This window comes from Pogoniulus pusillus, chromosome 26 (genome assembly GCF_015220805.1).
Source record: "Pogoniulus pusillus isolate bPogPus1 chromosome 26, bPogPus1.pri, whole genome shotgun sequence".
NCBI classification, from domain to species: domain Eukaryota; kingdom Metazoa; phylum Chordata; class Aves; order Piciformes; family Lybiidae; genus Pogoniulus; species Pogoniulus pusillus.
Window position 1 is genome coordinate 4,263,419 of NC_087289.1, and position 16,840 is coordinate 4,280,258.

General features: G+C 44.4%; 1 protein-coding gene across 14 annotated transcripts in view; it reads right to left on the minus strand.

Moving 5' to 3' along the window:
- The window catches only part of LPP (LIM domain containing preferred translocation partner in lipoma), a 371,586-nt gene that overhangs the window by 134,575 nt on the left and 220,171 nt on the right, over nt 1-16,840 (minus strand). The gene's annotated exons all lie outside the window — the stretch shown is intronic.

The window sequence follows — 16,840 nt, forward strand, 5'->3', positions numbered from 1 at the left end:
AATCCCATGCCCAAAAGCACTGATGTGAAAGAGCATCTTTGTTAAAGAGCTCACCGTGTGAAATAGTTTCTGAAGAAAACTGAAGGGGCACTTTTAAGACTTTTCACTAAATCAAAGGAGATCAAACTTGATTTTCTAGAGTTTAGCACGAGGTAACATTTCTTGCCTCTAGAAATATTCTTGCATTCTGAAAGAGTACTTCAGTTTCATGCCTTCCCATACAGAGGTGCACCGAAGTGAAGATACGCAACTGAAAAGCACGTCTTTGCTGCTGCACTTAACATGACAGCTGTATAAGGTTATATCTCCTCCAAATGTGCTGCACCAGACTTGATCTCACCCATGATTTCCTTGGTAACCTACAAGGTTAGAGTAGCCCATAGTGAGACCAGCTTACCCCCAGCGATGGCTTTGTTCGTGCAACAGAACATGCCACCTTTACCTAAATGAGCAATCTTGCATTTGTCCCCAGGCTCTAGCTACTCTACCCTGAGCTCTAGCTACTGCCCCATCACTCTCTTGCTGGGACCACTGGGCACAGGGCAGAGCAGCAGGGGCTCATAGGGACACTCCATGCACAAGCTCTGCCCGCACCAGAGAAATCCTCTGCCTGGTCAGCAGGTGGCGGCAGTAAATTGCTGCCAAATCAGCCCAGGCCAGCTCCTGTTTCTGGGCCTCCAAGGATACCAAACTCAGCTTCCACGAAGGACCTTCCCTCCACAACATTTGGCAACCAGTACATATGAAGAAGGAGACAGAGCAAGCTGCTCACCTTCTAGTCTGCAGCCCACAAGCGAGCTTACCAAAGGAAAAGGGAAGCTCTACTACCCAACTAGTAGCTCTTCTACGGTGACACACATAAACGTTTTTGCTGATGCACAGGTAAAGATCTTACTCCTGCAATCACACAACTTAGAGGTCTTTTCCAACCTTAATGATTCTATGATTCCCATGAAAGTAAACCTCCCATGAGGAATCACTATAAATGAACATAAAAACAGGCAAGTAAGAGCATCATTCCATCTGGAAAGATGTAAGGGGTGTGTATGCAGACAGAGGGAATAGTAAGGTGGCAACACTTCTGCTGGAGAGAAAAACATCTCAATGTATTCAAAACCTAACCTTACCAACAAGGCAGCACAAGGACACAGCCTGGACATGCCAGGGGAAATTTAGGCTTGAGGTGAGGAGAAAGTTCTTCACTGAGAGAGTCTTTGGACACTGGAATGGGCTGCCCGGGGAGGTGGTGGAGTCGCCGTCCCTGGAGCTGTTCAAGGCAGGATTGGATGTGGCACTTGGTGCCATGGTCTAGCCTTGAGCTCTGGGGTAAAGGGTTGGACTTGATGATCTGTGAGGTCTCTTCCAACCTTGGTGATACTGTGATACTGTGTGATACTGTGATAGACAGAACTGAAGAGATTTTGAAGCTAAGAGCAAAGAGGAGCTGAAGCATGTCTTGATTGAACTACAAGGGCAGACAGAGGTGAAGGGTCAGAGCCTTCTGTAAATACTGCTTGATTCTTCTATTTCTGAAACACCTGATGAGATGCAAGCATTCCCCCATCCCAGCATCAGAACACATCTGCATCAGACCTCACTGCTAGCAAGAAAATCTGCTGTCAGATTTATTCTCCCATGTCAGCTTGGCATTTGTGCTCAGGAGTGCTAGAAACTTTCCCATTTCCTCATCTATTTCATTCTTGTAAATGACAGTAGTTTGCCCATTTACTGTAATGGGATGAAAGGTCCACAACAAGGCACTGTGTAATTACCACCATAAAAGTATTTTTCTTTTCCATCTGAAGAGGAAGAAGGTAGATAATGTTTTTAAACAATGGCCTATTGGGAGGGAGGGAGGGAGGGAGAAAGCCCAAACCAAAACAACAGAACAGAGCTCTATTTATCATGTAGTATGCTTCTGAAGGCAGACTCTGGAAGCAGGTGATAACAGACCACTAGTAAAAGCTCATGCAATGGAAATTTATTCCATCCTAAGAACTAAGGGACTTCAATAATACATCTAAACATCCACATAACACTTAATGTTGATTCCAATCTCCTGGCTGGGCTGGAATACACCTTAGGAATGAATGAATGATAACCTCTTTAATGAAAAAAACCCTCACTGCCTTCAGACTGAAATTTTGGTGCCCAGGCCAGAGACTAAGTTTTGCCATCAACTTCATAGCAAAGACTCAAACTAACAATTACTGGTTGCATTGTGGCCTTCAAACCACAGGCTGCCTTGAGGAGGAGGAAGTTTGCATCAGTAGGAGTCCCCAGAGGCACCCAGTGTGACTCATTTTGAATTCCTCTGAGGGCACTGGGCAAGTGTGTGATGAAAGCTGGGCTTTAAGGGGAGGAAGATGGTGTAAGGTTAGTTAATATGGTGTAATAGAGAAATAGAACAGGTTAGAGGGAATTCAACATGACTTGAGTGCTGGTGATTTATGGGGATGTAAAAAGACATCTTGGTTGCAGCTCTTGAGCAAGAGCACCACAAATCCTTTGCCCTTTTACCTGAGAGATGGATGGCCACAGTCTGTATGTCTGGCCACACACCCTCCCCCAGCTCAAAACTCTAGATTATTAATGGATTAAGAAAAGACATTATAAATACACATGAACTATGAACAAGATTCCTGCTCTGAGGATGAGCATGTGTAGGATGAAAAAAGAGCACTCAGGTGTCACAGGGAAGAGTGATTTCAGCAGATATCTGGATGGCACAAGGAGGACAGGAGGGATGGATATAGCTATAAAGATGCCAGGTAGATGGAGAGGCAATAATGAAAGAAAGCTGGAAAGGGCTACCTATATCACAGTCCTAGCAAAACAGATGACTCCCACAAGTGTTTCCAAATGAGCTCACAGAACTTCTACCAGCACAAGGAAGCAGCTTTACACTGAAGTGACAGCTCAGAAGCACAGGTATAAGTAGAAACAGGAGAAAGAAAAAGGAGAAAGAGGAGTGGATTCAGAGGAGTGCAGGCAACCCTTCCTCCAGCAGCTCCTGGACAGCTCATTTCAAAACCATATTGCATTTGTGATTATCACAGCCAAACACACTCTCTGACATCCTCTAAGGGCTGTTTTCAGAGGAAGACAGGCTTTCCTCTTCTCACCAGGCACTAGATGAAACCGTCTGACACACTTGGCAAGTGCAAACCAGAACCATGCTACTTACCATCAACCTCTTCTTGCAAATTCATATTTGCAAAGAGCAAGTAAACTAGAAACCCCAGGTGCTGATAATGCAGAGTTGTTAAGAGAAACCAGAGTAGAAAGGAGTTAAATTCAGAACCTCAGCTACCACAAGCATTAGAATACAAAATCTATTTTTTCTCTCTTTTCAAATGGGGAAAGCACAAGAGCTTTGTTTAAACACAGATGGAAGTACCTAAATGTACTGCTGCTTCTACAAATGAATTATCCAGCAGTTCAAATGAAGGTGAACTAATACTGACAGAATCAAGTAAAACTCAATGTGAGAGGTGAAAAAAAAAAACCCACCCAAAAACACTTCTCATAAGAGAAGTTGCTCTGTGGAACCATGAAGGGAATCATTTTAATTGCAAGCTCCTAAATGCAGTGAACTTTCATAGAATCAACCAGGCTGGAAGAGACCTCCAATATCATCCAGTCCAACCTAGCACCCAGCCCTAGCCAGTCAACCAGACCATGGCACTAAGTGCCTCATCCAATCTTTTCTTCAACACCTCCAGGGACGGTGACTCCACCACCTCCCTGGGCAGCCCATTCCAATGCCAATCACTCTCTCTGACAACAACTTCCTCCTAACATCCAGCCTAGACCTACCCTGGCACAACTTGAGACTTTGTCCCCTTGTTCTGTTGCTGGTTGACTGGCAGAAGAGGCCAACCCCCACCTGTCTACAATGTCCCTTCAGGTAGTTGTAGACAGTAATAAGATCACCCCTGAGCCTCCTCTTCTCCAACCCCCAGCTCCCTCAGCCTCTCCTCAGAGGGTTTGTGTTCCAGGCCCTTCACCAGCTTTGTTGCCCTTCTCTGGACACATTCCAGCACCTCAACATCTCTCTTGAATTGAGGAGCCCAGAACTGGACACAGCACTCAAGGTGTGGCCTGAGCAGTGCTGAGTACAGGGGCAGAATAACCTCCCTTGTCCTACTGGCCACACTGTTCCTGATCCAGGATAGGATGCCATTGGCTCTCTTGGCCAGCTGGGCACACTGCTGCCTCATCTTTAGCCTACTATCCACCAGTACTCCCAGGTCCCTTTCCTCCTGGCTGCTCTCCAGCCACTCTGTCCCCAGCCTGTAGCACTGCTTGGGGTTGTTGTGTTCATAAACATTTACAGAAGTTTCTTGCACCAAGGAAGTCTGTGATGGTGTGATAACTCCTTGCTGTCCTAGAGGTCTGACTGGCAAAGCTGGATTCAAAGCTGCTCTGGTGGGGAAACTCAGAATTCTGAGTATCTGAGTGGTTCTTCATCCTGTAGAAATGAGTTATGTAGGTCTTCAATTCAATGTAGTATCCCTACACCTAAAAAGTGATCACACAGGTAGTAGGCATGAAGCCTGTTCTACAGAAGCTAGCCTATAATTTCATACTATTTGTGGGGATTATATCTTAAAAGGAGTACAGGGTAATGAGAGTCTACAGCAGGAGCATGATTCTGTATGATCAGCTGGGAGCCTTATGAAAAGGCCTTCGTTCTCCTTTTGTTTTGTGCATCTGTAGAGTATTCTCTATAGAAACCTCTCAGTCCTTCAGTTTCACAGACTGGATCAAAAAGGGCAACACAAAGTTTACCATTTGGTTCTCCAGGTATTTTTCATAAAGGTATCTTTGAATAGCTTAAGCCCTTTACCTGTCAAATGACCACATATAAAGATGCCTTACTCCAGCTCAGTGGTTTTCATCCTTTATGCTCAGCAGCCCCTAAATGTTTTCAGCAGAGATGAGCTCCTTTATGGAGAGAGTTAATCTACTGACAATAAACACTTCTTTTTTTTTCAGTTAACTTTTGCTGACTTCTTAGTTACTTCAGGAGTGGTCCACAGACACCCGAGGTTTGTAGAGCACAGGTTGAAAGCCACAGCTCTAGCTGAGGCTGCCTTCTTTCAAGCATTTGGGTCACTACTCCAGGACAGGAGTGTAACAAACAGTTCTCCTTCAAAAAGGCAGGAAGCTGGCAACTACCAGTGAGCTGAACTCAGGACACAGTGTTTCTAGGGGGCTGCCAGTACCTTGTGCTGGAGCAGCATCTTTCTTCCTACCTCAGTCACTCTTCTGCATGGTCCACAAGCACAAGCTGGATTGAAAGATGGGGCCAGCTCAGGCATGTGTCAGCTGAAATCTTTTATGTATCACTCAGTGGTGGCGACAGTTGGAGATCTGAATCAGAAAAGCAGTGAAGGGTGGAAAAATAACCTGGTTACTCCTGAAGCTGCAACTGACATTCACCTTGGCTAGCTGGAGGTGCCTGAAGTTCTCTGTGAAATGCATCTCCACAGGGTCATAGAATCATCAGAGAATCATAGAGTCTACCAGGCTGGAAGAGACCTGCAAGATCACTCAGACCTAGCCAATCAACTAGACCATGGCACTAAGTGCCTCATCCAGGCTTTGCTCGAACACCTCCAGGAATGGCAACACCACCACCTCCCTGGACAGTCCATTCCAATGCCAATCACTCTCTCTGCCAACAACTTCCTCCTAACATCCAGCCTAGACCTGGCACAACTTGAGACTGTGTCCTCTTCTTCTGTGGCTGGTTGCCTGGGAGAAGAGACCAATCCCACATGTCTACAACCTCACTTCAGGTAGTTGTAGACAGCAATGAGGTCACTCCTGAACCTCCTCTTCTTCAGGCTGCACACCCCCAACTCTCTCAGCCTCTCCTCACAGGGCTGTGTTCCAGGCCCCTCACCAGCTTTGTTGCCCTTCTCTGGACACCTTCCAGTATCTCAACATCTCTCTTGAATTGAGGAGCCCAGAACTGGACACAGCACTCAAGGTGTGGCCTGACCAGTGCTGAGTACAGAGGCAGAATAACCTCCCTTGTCCTACTGGCCACACTGTTCCTGATGCAGGCCAGGATGCCATTGGCTCTCTTGGCCACCTGGGCACACTGCTGGCTCATGTTCAGCCTACTATCTACCAGTACCCCCAGGTCCCTTTCTTCCTGGCTGCCATACTACTCTAATATCAGAGCCTAAAACAGGGGAGATGAATCATCCATTGGGGGAATCACCTCACTGACTGTTAAAACAGCACATAAAAAAGCCAAGTCACTGAATATTTTGACAGCACAAGTTAGTGGAGACAAATTCCACAATAAGCAGGTAATTTTAACGTGACTGTAAGAAGTACAGATATCTTTTCCCTGTATTAAGTGCACTGTCACTCAAGCTCAGCTAGTGCTGCACACCAAAGGGAATTCAGAGTGCCAGCATCTCAAATAATCAGCCAGGATGCTGCCACACAGCAGGGGCTGGGCTGCAAAGGCATTTCCAGCATATGAAGGGAGGGGTGACAAGGGTGAGCCACCCTTCCTTGCCTTCTTTTCCACCTCCATGCTGAACAGTGGCTCCTGCTGGAACTAGAGCTGCTGTCTTGCCAGGAGCAAGGCTGAGCCTCCCTCCTGTCTGAAGCAGCAGATCCCAGTTCACCCTCAATTTAAGGAAGATAACCAGAAAGGAAAGCTAAAGAGTCCACTTTGAAACCCGGGCCCTGAAGTAGCTGGAAATGTGAACAGGCATTTCATGCAGTTTTCTTATGTGCAGATCCATCTAATGCCTGCTGACTTCAAGTTTTCTATTTGAACAAGCTGCCTTGTAAGTGACAACGTATGGCCAGGTCCTCCTGAACATATCTTTGTTTTTCTGTCTGAACTAACATCTGGGTGAGGAAAAAAAAAGAAATCTGACCTTTCATTTAGGACTTTCAGATGCCTGCAGTCCTGGCAGAGCTCCAGCTGTGTTGCTTAATATCCAGACATCCTGGACAGATGCACTGCTCCCATTCAACACACCTGATGCTTTTTCAATAGACAGGATTTTCTGACCTCATTTGTAATGTCCAGATAGTAGGCCAAGCACACCGAGGACACATCAGTCCCCTTTGCACTATTGTTATGTGGTGCAAAAAGCTCAGCTGCTAATGCAATTTCTTCAGGTGTCAAAATGCCTTTAGAATCCAGTCCAAAAACTTTGAAGTCTGATATAAAATCTTAAAACCCCCCCCCCAGCCAAAACATGTTTTTAACTGGATGGAGCTTCCTCTGCAGTTTCATCATTGTCTCATTTCTAGTTTACAGCTGAGAAGCAAGTGTCACAGAGGCATGGGCTGTGTTCAGTTCAGCAGCCACACTCACGCTTCCCAGATGCGCTTATATGGGATTCAGCTTGCTGGCTTGATTACCAGAAGCTATCAAGGTATTTGAACAGATTGCTCCCAGGCATAATACCAAGAGAAGAAACTCAGAGAAGCATCCCTCTATAACTCTTAAATAAAGAGAATACCTTACAGATGCCATAAAGTGTTACAAGAACACAACTGCTTCTGAGCTCTGATCTGTTTTTCAGCTGCTGCCACAGGTGGAATAGAAGTCAACACAGTTGTTATTGTTTCTGTTCACAACTTATTTTCTGCTCCCCGTGGTCCAGGCTGAAACACGAGGCAGAAGAGAGTGCACAAAAGAAAAGGTGGTAACAAGTTTATCTCCAACGTTTCATCATGGAAAACAGCCACTTGCAACTGAAGTGCATAGTTAAGCACACATGTTCTATGCAGTCTATTTCCAGCCTCCAACACTCCATTAATTCCAAAGACCTTGAACACATCTGAAAAGTTTGCTCTCTAATACACAACAGTGTTATGCCAAGGAAGAATTTTGCTTTTCCTACTCAGATTTATATATCTATATATTTAATTTGTCTACCCTATCACCACAATAAAAAAACTATAAGCTTTTTCATTTGTTTTTTTCCCCATTTTCTGAGTGACTATCTGCTATTTACCAGGTGAAAGACCAATTTTACAAGACATGCAAACAATTAACTTAAATACTTCTAGCTCTGGTGGACAGAGAAGGGCCATAACTTTAGCTTAATTCACTGAAAGAGCTAGTTACAATTTAGAGAGGGATTTGCCATTGGAATGGGCTGCCCAGGGAGGTGGTGGAGTCACCATCCCTGCAGGTGTTCAAGAAAAGCCTGGATGAGGCACTTAGTGCCATGGTCTAGTTGACTGGATAGGGCTGGGTGCTAGGTTGGACTGGATGATCTTGGAGGTCTCTTCCAACCTGGTAGATTCTATGATTCTATGAATTAAAACTCACCAGTTTAAGCAGTTCAACTTAACCAGTTCAAATTCAGTAGCAACTTCATTTACAAGATCATCAGGAGAAATACCTTTGCTAAACAGCCACTGAAGATGCCAGTCACGTGAAGTGAAATGTTTCCTGAGTTCATCTTGGGCTATTTCTATAATTTCCCACTCCCAACACCAAAATGACAAAGTTGCACCAATCTGGACCTCAGGAGCACACAACGGCAGCCCCCTGCACTGGCTGAACTAGTGACACATCAACTCAGCAATGAATTGCACATGGAGCTGTGCAGCACAGCCCTTTGGTTACATCAAAAAGCAGAACTACTGCATAGAATCCAGGAAGACAAGACCACAGAATAAGACTGAGTGGTACCATGTGAAGACAAGTCATTATGTGCATGGAGTAGTGAAACTGAGCTCTGTAAAGAGCAGCTTTTCCAAAGCTTAGCAACGCAGGAATGTCCAAAGCATTCCCACTCAGCAAAACAAGCACTTCTGATGGGCTGAACAAGACTCCTTTAAGCAAAACCTTGCATTGCCTGACGATGGGGAAGCCCCTACCTCCCTATTAATAAGAATTTTGGGCAAGCATAGTATTTTTATGACTTTTGCTATTACTAAGCTAGCAAAGCTTAGAGTATCATAATTACACTGTCTAAAGCCTTTAGAATGCTTTTCCCTTCCTTTCTAACTTGCCATTTGTAATGGAAAAGAAGTTCATGTGTGTGATAAATATGAGCAGGCTGGAGGGTTCTACAGATGATTTTGTTTAGCCTGGAGAAGAGGAGGCTCAGGGATGACCTCATTGCTGTCTACAACTACCTGAAGGGAGGTTGCAGCCAGGTGGGGTTGGGCTCTTCTGCCAGGCAACCAGCAACAGAACAAGGAGACAGTCTCAAGTTGTGCTGGGGGAGGTCTAGGCTGGATGTTAGGAGGAAGTTCTTGGCAGAGAGAGTGATTTGCCATTGGAATGGGCTGCCCAGGGAGGTGGTGGAGTCACCATCCCTGGAGGTGCTCAAGCAAAGCTTGGATGAGGCACTTAGTGCCATGGTCTAGTTGACTGGATAGGGCTGGTGTATAGGTTGGACTGGCTGATCTTGGAGGTCTCTTCCAACCTGGTTGATTCTATGATTCTATGATAGTGCTACCTATGGATCCCCATCATGATTTAAAAATGTGTAATGGAAGATGGGTGAGTGAGGGAAGGGGATGTGTGCTGGTGACTGAAGTGACAAAAGAACATGCATTCACAAAGCCTTCTGGGGAAGTCTTCTGCAACTAACATGGAATAGTTATCATTGTCTATTGTGTGTTGAACACACAAATAATAATCCAGAAACTCTATAAAAGCTTCTCATTTCCTACTAAATTGCAAAGGAATCTTAAAAGTGTTTATAGAGTCTGGAAGCTTTCTTCCTTTATTAACTCTAAAGAACATAAAATCTGTGTGCCTATACACACATAAACCAACATAAAATACATATGCACTCAGCCACTGCTTGGTTCACTCTGTGTTACTTCTTACTTGTTTATGACTCCATTTGTTTGCTGCATTGCTTGCATTTAGAACCAATTTATCTTTTCGAATTCCAAAACTCTATTAAACCAGATTAAAAACAAAAAAATGATCTTACCACAGGGCATAAACATTTTCAGTGTTAGTATTGTCTCTATTTCCTGGGCAAACCATGTGGTTTTAGTCTTCGCTTCGTCACATTTTAAAGCCTGCGCGAATGGTAGCGCGAAAGAGCAGAAGCATCGCTGAACAATTCCATGTTCATACAACATCTGCTTTCTTATGGTTCACTTGAGGTCCAGAACCCACTGCCATCCACCAGCTTTTTTAGTGGGCTACAGAATGATTCAAGTTAGTAACTTGAGTGGGTAGCAGCAGAGAAAAACTATACAGCTTCACAGCTCAACTGGAAAAGAAAACCCAAACAGAAAAGACAGGCAGATGTGACGGAGAGGTTATTTTCCTGTTAGGTCCAATGTACACCTTTCCAAAAGGCTGATGAGCTCCAACAACAGGTCAAATTTAACTGTTTTCCCAGATGGTTTCTTCTGGGAAGTGGAGTGGAACATTCCCTCATTTATCCATCTGCCTGGGTTATCACCACTGCCTTAGACTTTCCGCAGTATCACAGACTCCAAGTACGATGTGGAGAAATCTCTGACTGGATTTTCTTCCACCTGCTGTGGCTTTTCTATTATTCTATAGGTATATAAATACATACAGATATATAAATACACACACCAAGGTCCACTATAACACATCCAGTCAAAACACCAAAGCTTACTGTAACAAGCCAGGAAAGCAAAAGACAGAGCATTATTTCACAGTGCAAGAAACGATGCCATATGTACCATAGACATACTCAAGCACAAGGCAATAGGGAAAATCAGAGTATTTTTTCATCAAAGCATTAACTCAGAATAATCAGTGTTTCCTCACTGCTTCCCTCTTGTTACAGAGAACATAGAATTACACTAAATGTATGGCTAAATGTTTATTCAAAAGACACACTGATAAAAAACACAGAATCATAACAGCATCGCTCTAAAAAGCCTGTACAAAGCAACCTCAAATCCACTGCCTCCCCAGGCTTGGTGCTGTTGCAAATAGCATTTTAAACTAATCCAGTTTTCCTAAATATGCCTTGAGGAAACAAACCCACAAATAACTATTGTAAGTTTTAATATTAAAAAAAACCAACAAAACAACCAACCACAAACCACCAAACCAATGCAAAATCCCAACAACAACATGAAAAACATCTCTTCAGTCTTCACTGGAACACAAGAGCTACCTTTTCAACAACTGGAACACAAACCCTATGAGGAAAGGCTGAAGGAGCTGGGGGTGTGCAGCCTGGAGAAGAGGAGGCTCATGGGGGACCTCACTGCTGTCTACGACTACCTGAAGGGAGGTTGTAGCCAGGTAGGGTTGGTCTCTTCTGCCAGGCAACCAGCAACAGAACAAGGGAACAGTCTCAAGTTGTGCCAGGGGAAGTATAGGCTGGATGTTAGGAGGAAGTTCTTCACAGAGAGAGTGATTGGCATTGGAATGGGCTGCCCAGGGAGGTGGTGGAGGCACTGTCCCTGGAGGTGTTGAAGCAAAGCCTGGATGAGGCACTTAGTGCCATGGTCTAGATGACTGGCTAGGGCTGGGTGCTAGGTTGGACTGGCTGATCTTGGAGGTCTCTTCCAGCCTGGTTGAATCGAATCTATTCTATTCTATTCTATTCTATTCTATTCTATTCTATTCTATTCTATTCTATTCTATTCTATTCTATTCTATTCTATTCTATTCTATTCTATTCTATTCTATTCTATTCTATTCCATTCCATTCCATTCCATTCCATTCCATTCCATTCCATTCCATTCCATTCTATTCTATTCTATTCTAACTGATTATGCTGAACAGGTTATATACTTAGAACAAAAATGTCAGCTTTTTTGATGCAGCTTAGTCCCACATACTATTTAACACCTGTGCCACACTCCTATCACCTCAGTAGTCTCAGGAGTTTAAAAGAAAAAAAATGCTGAAGTTCATCAACAATGACCTAATGAGCCTGATTAAGTTATGATATAGAATTTTCTTTGCTTAAACTGTTCTTTCACCAAAGGCATTTGCTCTGCAGCTGCTGACTGGATTAAGGTTATCACAGCCACAGCTAAGAAACAGAATATTCTTAGTACCTCTTGCTGCTTAAGTAATGTTTTTTGAAGGTGCTTTGTATCAAGCCAGATTCTGATCTCAGTGACACTGGTGCCAGCTTAAGCACATCTGTTGATTCCAGCAGATTTACTCCAAATGTATTTGTTGTTGCAGATGGGGATTTGGTCTACTACTGCCTCGGAATTTGAGGGTTTTTTTCTCCTCACTGGGAGCTGAGCAGGGGTTTCTATGCAAATGGTAATGAATCCTATGAATCTAGCCTCCTCCAGGCAATAATCACCTAGCTTCACTTAGAACTCATCACCTCAGGAGGTCTTGGCAAGTCATACTGCTGCAACCTGAACAAAAGCAAACTACATTTACAATTGAAGCCAAATATAGCCTGCATTGGGCTAAACCTCAGCACCTCCAAGCGCCCACCTCAGCACATTAACAGCAGCAGCAGCAACCAGCTCATCTAACCCTGACCTGTGCACTCATCCCCAAACACTTCTGTATTAAGAATTAAAACCAAGAGTGCTAATTCAATCCAAACAGACGTATCCTCCCTCTCTCCTCACTGCTTTCCATGTGGTGGATGTATAAATGCATACTGATGGCTACTGGGATTTATAGTCTAACCCATTTTGACATTTTTAACTTCAGAATTTGAAACAGTGACTTCCTAGCCCTGGGGCAGGAGTGCTAAATGTTAAAAACCTTGGGACTAGAGAGTATTAATTTAGTCCTTCTGAGCAGCTTGGCTTTAGCAACACTCTAACAAGGGCTCAACGCTGTCCAAAACCCAGCAGTGGATGCCCAAAAACTGAAAGGAATTTTGGATGCGAACTGGAGTTTTGCAGCTTTCGTTCTTGTTTGTCGCAGGTCAAACTAAGCACCAGACCTGAACTCGAGGGGAGGAGGGAGAATTCAGGTCTGGGTCTGAATTTAGCATGATTAAATTGTGTGTTTTGATTTTATTTTTCTTCTGTGCAGTATTGGTATTTTAAGGGGGAATAAAAATCTGCACAAAGCAAGCGCCCTGGCATCACAAGTCATCAATAAATCTCTTTTCCATAACAACCCACAAGAATTCACTGCAGGACCCAATTGTTAAAACACAAAGCAATGAGACTCTATAAGCTTTCAGAAGTATCATTCTAGCTCTTGTGGACTCACTGAATTCTCTAAATGAGTCACTGGCCTCTCAATGGAATTGTCAGAAGATAAGTTAAGGTAGGTTAATTCCTTCCCCCCACCCAGGGTAGCAGTCCAGCTGCAGTGTGTGGTGTTCCACTGGAAAGATCTACATGTAGTGGTCATTTACTCAAACCAGGGCCCAGAGCTCACCTTTTCCTAAAAGCTACAGTGTGGGATAGGCAGGTGAGGCAAGGCTTGATATTAGGAGGAAGTTCTTGACAGAGAGAGAGTGATTACCAGTGGAATGGGCTGCCCAGGGAGGTGGTGGAGTCACTGTCCCTGGAGGTGTTCAAGAAAAGACTGGATGAGGCACTTAGTGCCATGGTCTGGTTGATTGGACAGGGCTGGGTGCTAGGTTGGACTGGCTGATCTTGGAGGTCTCTTCCAACCTGGCTGATTCTATGATAAGCCTCACTAACAGGAAGAAATGTCATTTCCAAAGCCTCATGGGCCATGTGATGTAAAAATCAATACTCCTCTTACAGGGAACAAATCATTTTCTTGCTGAAGACCAAAGGATCATAGTTGAAGCTACTATGTTTAGGAAGGGACAAAGGGCTGCTGTAGGAATTGGGAGAGCAGACATTTTCATCAGAGCAGCAACAAGGGAGATGCCAAAATCAACCCTTCTAACAAAAGCAACCAAGCAGCCATGGTATTAGGGTTTGAGCTCCAGTCTTCAGCCAGGTGGAACATGGAGAGGACATCCCTTCTGCTCCACGTGTTTTCCTCCATGGGAGGTGAGGCAATAGGTACTTAACCTCTCTGTTCAATCTACTTGTGACAACTACAGCTTTCTTCTAACTAAACATAACATCAGCTACACTAGAACCCCATAAACTATGCTGAAAGCAGTTTGAGTTTTGCTACTCCCACCCTACTCTGAGGGAAGACCATTTGAAAACAGTGCCTGGTTTGCTAGAATGTCCAAGCTAAGCATTTTTTTGTGTTCAGCTTCTTCTCAGGGACAGGTACAAAGCCCAAAAACCACAGAAGACCATGCCATTGATTTTGATGGTCAAGATATACTTAACTGAAACCAGTAAACTCTCTTTAGCCTTCCAACAGCACTAGTTTTCAGCACTGAGAATATATCCTAAAGAGGGAGGATTTAGTCTCAGCTCTAATTATTTTTTTTAATAACAGAGGCAACACCAACCAGCAGCTCCTTTTTTTTTAACAAAGGAAAAAAAAAAGGAAAAACATAAAATCAAAAAAGGCAAAAGAGGAAGAAAAAGGTAAAAGAGGAAGAAGGGGGGGAAATGAAATTGTTTCCTCCTCATGTCCAGGCTGAACCTACCCACCTCCAGCTTTGCTCCATTCCCCCCAGTCCTGTCACTCCCTGAGAGCCTAAGGAGTCCCTCCCCAGCTTTTTTGTAGGTCCCCTTCAGATACTGGAAGGCCACAAGAAGGTCACCTCAGAGCCTCCTCTTCTGCAGCTTTAACAACCCCAACTCTTTCAGTCTGTCCTCTTAGCAGAGCTGCTGCAGCCCTCTCAGCATCCTTGTGGCCCTTCTCTGGACATGCTCCAGCATCTCCAAATCCTTCTTGTAATGGGGGCTCCAGAACTGGATGCAGTACTCCAACTGGGATCTCAGCAGAGCCAGGTAGAGGGGGAGAATCACCTCCCTGGCCCTGCTGGCCACACTTCTCCTGATACAGCCCAGGCTCTGGTTGGCTTTCTGGGCTGCAAGTGCACACTGATGGCTCCTGTTGAGCTTCTCATCCACCAGCACCCTCAAGTCCCTCTCCTCAGGGCTACTCTCTGGCCACTCACTGCCCAGCCTGGATTTGTGCTTGGCATTGCCTCGACCCAGGTGCAGGACCTTGCACTTAGTCTTGCTGAACCTCATGAGGTTGGCTTGTGCCCACCTCTCCAGCCTGTCCAGGTCTCACTAGTTGAAGTTTTGACTTCACTTTAAAAATCAAATTTCAAGACTGCAGAAAAAGCTTAAAACATGACAAAACTAAAGGGGCTGATGGAAGAAACTAAGTGTTTGGGTTTTTTTTCTTGAAGAAAAAAACCCAAATTATTTTAAACAGATGCCATGATATTTTTAACAGCTGGAATTGATGATGCTGAACTCAGCCATAACTCTACTATATTTAGTTGTGTATCTATCAACGTCTACACGACTTTTCCAGGAGAGGCAGATGGATCCATAGGCTAATAGACAGATGGATAGATATGTACAAAGAGAAAAAGGGAAAATACCATTAGGAAAGGGAACATTTTCCTGCCTGTTCTTTCAGTAGGCTTTTTTTTTTTTCAGTTCAATTTCTATCTTTTTCTTTCCTATAAGTAGAAACAGACTTTTCTCTCTTTCAAAAAAAAACCCAACACCAAATTCTTAAACAGAAAAACCTCCTTTGACAGTTTCAGCAGCAGATTAATCACTTTTGCAACCCACAAGAAGAAAAAAAAAATAAAAGTTTTCTGGAAAGCATAACTGTCTGCAAATGTAAATGACAGAATTACTCTCTTATGCTAAGACGCCTACACATGGCTCTCAGTTCCATGACTCAGCACCAGATAAAAGCCTGTGAAATAATAACCAGCAAACTTTTCCTTTAGAACAATAGAAATGGTTCAAAAAATCCCCCCTCCCCCCCAAACCCCTTGCTTCAGTCCCCCTCCCCTAATAAAAAGAAATCCCTATGGTGTTAAATGAAATGCAGAGAAGGGTGACAAAGCTGGGGAGGGGCCTGGAGCACAGCCCTGTGAGGAGAGGCTGAGGGAGCTGGGGGTGTGCAGCCTGCAGAAGAGGAGGCTCAGGGCAGAGCTCATTGCTACCTGAAGGGAGGCTGTAGCCAGGTGAGGTTGGTCTCTTCTCCCAGACAACCATCAACAGAACAAGAGGACACAGTCTCAAGCTGTGCCAGGGCAGGTCTAGGCTGGATGTTAGGAGGAAGTTTTTGGCAGAGAGAGTGATTGGCATTGGAATGGGCTGCCCAGGGAGGTGGTGAAGTCACCATCCCTGAAGGTGTTCAAGCAAAGCCTGGATGAGGCACTTAGTGCCATGGTCTGGATGACTGGCTAGGGCTGGGTGCTAGGTTGGCCTGGATGATCTTGGAGGTCTCTTCCAACCTGGCTGATTCTACGATTCTAAATCCTGACCATGGATTCCCTTTCCACTAGAATGAAATACAAAAATATCCCAAGGACTTCAAAGATAAGAGGGACCAGGCTGAAGCAGAATCAACATCAATCTATGCAAACACAAGAAGCTTTTCTTTTTCTCCAAATGAGCAAGAACAGGTCCGTTTCAACAAGAGGAATTTTATTACTGTTCATCTCCTGCCTTGCACTAATTTGGTAGACAAATGAGTTGAAATTTTGCTCACCTATAATGAAAATTTCCAGGCACTCTAAAGCAACACTCTCATGCCAAAAATCACAGAAACCCGTGGGGAAGGGAGGGGAATTTCAGTGGGACTTTCCCTCTTGCACTGTGGTTGTTATCTGACTTAGGCTTGCTAGAGTCAGAGTAACTTGTCCTTCAGCAAACCAAGCCAATGGCAGAGCCTTTCAGACCAAACATGATTCTTATTTTCGACAGCTCTTCCAAAACATAGCTGAAAATGAAGGGTGCATACCTCAGCTAAGTTCCTATGATGCCCCTAGCATGTACAGACATGGTCTTGATGCCAAAACA